Source organism: Microcaecilia unicolor, chromosome 4 (assembly GCF_901765095.1).
Source record: "Microcaecilia unicolor chromosome 4, aMicUni1.1, whole genome shotgun sequence".
Classification (NCBI taxonomy): Eukaryota; Metazoa; Chordata; class Amphibia; order Gymnophiona; family Siphonopidae; genus Microcaecilia; species Microcaecilia unicolor.
Genome location: NC_044034.1, coordinates 255,031,332 through 255,033,969, shown reverse-complemented (window position 1 = coordinate 255,033,969; position 2,638 = coordinate 255,031,332). Strand labels below are relative to the sequence as shown.

The 2,638-nt window shown below is 51.1% G+C and overlaps 1 pseudogene; it reads left to right on the top strand.

Moving 5' to 3' along the window:
- Positions 1-965: 965 nt before the first annotated feature.
- Positions 966-2,227, top strand: LOC115469690 (annotated as a pseudogene).
- Positions 2,228-2,638: the final 411 nt, after the last annotated feature.

Below are 2,638 nucleotides of genomic sequence, written 5' to 3'. Positions count from 1 at the left end.
GGGAGGGGGCTTTTTACCCACTGCGGTAAAAAGAGCCCCGGCACAGAGGTAAAATGGCCCCCACCGCTACCACAGGGCCCTTTTTCCCGCAGCTTAGTAAAAGGATCCCAAAGTATTAGTGCCGGGGAAGGATGCACAGATGCCTAAACTACTGCAAGGTACCTGAGCATGCCCAGTAGTAGTGCATTTTGATGTGTGGGAAGTACGCAGTAATATTTACTGACGATTAGGAAATGGACCCCAAAGTAGGCAAGCTATGTCTGTGAGTCTACATATATATTTTAAAATGTGTGTTTATGGCTCATAATGCAAATTTGTAGACACTAGACACAGAATACAAAAGGAAAGACCAGGAATTTGGATTTATCGCTGGCCTTTTCAGTAGCAGCTTAAGGCAAATTACACACAGGTACAAGAGGCAGTTCTCTGTCCCTGGAAGGTTTGCAATTTATGCTTGTACTTGTGGGAGGACAAAGTTAAAACCCTGTACTACTACTACTTAACATTTACCCTGTACTACTACTACTTAACATTTCTAGAGCGCTACTAGGGTTACGCAGCGCTGTACAGTTTAACAAAAGGACAGTCCCTGCCAGTGGTGTGCTGGAGCCGGCTCGCAAGAGCCGGTTGTTAAGTTTTCTTCCGACTTGCGAGCCGGTTGTTAAAAACCGCAAGCCGTCTCTCCTCCCTCCCTCCGGATCCGTCCCTCACCAACCTGTCCTTCAAATTCTTCGGTTTGCGCTTTAAAAATGGCCGCCGAGACTTCCAGAGGCAGCCTCGTGAGACTTCTGCAAGTCTTGGAGGCCGACCTTGTAAGTCTCGGTGGCCGGTGTGATGAGCGGATTGAGCGAACACGGGGAGGCTGTGGTGCTGTGCTGCTGCTGCAGAGGTCGAGAAGCTGCGCGTCCCCTCCCCATGAGCACAGAGGCAGAGCTGCAGCTGGAAGCGGAGCTTGCGATTGGAGAATGGAGAAAGGGAGCGGGAGTCCCTGGAGAAGACCCTGGCCCAGCAGAATTGAAGAGGAACAGGCTGCATACAAATGCAAGCTGCAGGCGTACCAGGAGGGGCCGCAGCGGCAGGCACAACTTGTGCAGAAACTGCAGGCCAAGGTTCTCCAGTATAAGAAGAAGTGTGGTGAGGTAGAGCAGCAGCTACTGGAGCGATCCACAGAGCTGGAGCAGGAGCGACTCTCTAGTCACCTGCATCTGACGGACTCCCGCTTGCGGCAGGAAGAGGAGCAGAGCAATGACCCGGAGAGTGCTCTTATCCGCTTAGAGGAGGAGCAGCAGAGAAGTGCCAGCCTTGCTCAGGTTAATGCCATGCTGAGAGAGCAGCTGGATCGGGCCAACACTGCCAACCAGGCACTTAGTGAGGACATCCGCAAATTGACCACCGATTGGACAAAGGCCCGTGATGAACTGGAACAGCGGGAAGCAGAAAGGAGGCAGGAGGCGGAGTCTTTCAATACATACTTCAGTAATGAGCATGGCCGGCTGCTTACCCTCTGGAGACAAGTTGTGGGCTTTCGACGACACTTCAGCGAGATGAAAACTATGACAGAAAGAGATCTGTCTGAAGTGCGGAATGAGATGTCCCGGTTATGTCGCACACTCCATTCTTCCTGCCTATATGTGAGCAGTAATCTGCGAGTTTCAGAGAGTAACAGTGCGGTGGCTGTGGAAGACAAAGTGCAGCAGATGATCCAGCTGCAGGTCAGATGTGACACGGAAAATGCAGAGCTGGGTGCTCGAGTCACAGAACTGATGGTAACAGTAGAACGCTTAAAGAGTCAGATCACTGAAAAAGAGAAAAGCATAGAGGCTCTGAGCCAGAAGCTGGAAACCCTGGAGCCACGAAGGTCAAGGAACAGGCAATGCTAGAGGGAGATCAGATTGAAGGCTTGAGAACAGAGTTTGAGGTGCTTCAGCAAACCCTGAGAGACATTGCACAGGCTGTTATCATGGATGCAGACAGCAGTATACAGATCACCTCCTCTGAGAGGACTACTAATATATCAGACAGCACTACCACAAGGCTCAGCCTTCAGGGGCTGTCCTCTAGCCTGCGGACACCCTCACCTCTCCAAAGGTCATCTCCACACCGCAGTTACTCACCCAGGCGCAGCGTGTCTCCTGTTTTTTCAGACTCAACAGTAGCAGCAGTTCAGCTGGCACTTCAGAAGAGGCATCTGAAGGTGCAGATGGTGATGGGCATCCTGTGCATCTGAGTTTGCGAGGAAGCTCCTGTGCCCCTTGGAGAGCTAGCCACCCAGCTGAGCTAAGTGGACAGGAGAGGAATCCAGGGATACAGGCTCCTCACCGCAGGGAACATCTAGGGGAGCCTGGGTTCCTTTCCCATCCCACCCCCCTTTTCTGATTTATTGAATTGATTTTATCCATTACATAAGTACATAAGTAATGCCATACTGGGAAAAGACCAAGGGTCCATCGAGCACAGCATCCTGTCCACGACAGCGGCCAATCCAGGCCAAGGGCACCTGGCAAGCTTCCCAAACGTACAAACATTCTATACATGTTATTCCTGGAATTTTGGATTTTTCCAAGTCTGTTTAGTAGCGGTTTATGGACTTGTCCTTTAGGAAACCGTCCAACCCCTTTTTAAACTCTGCTAAGCTAAC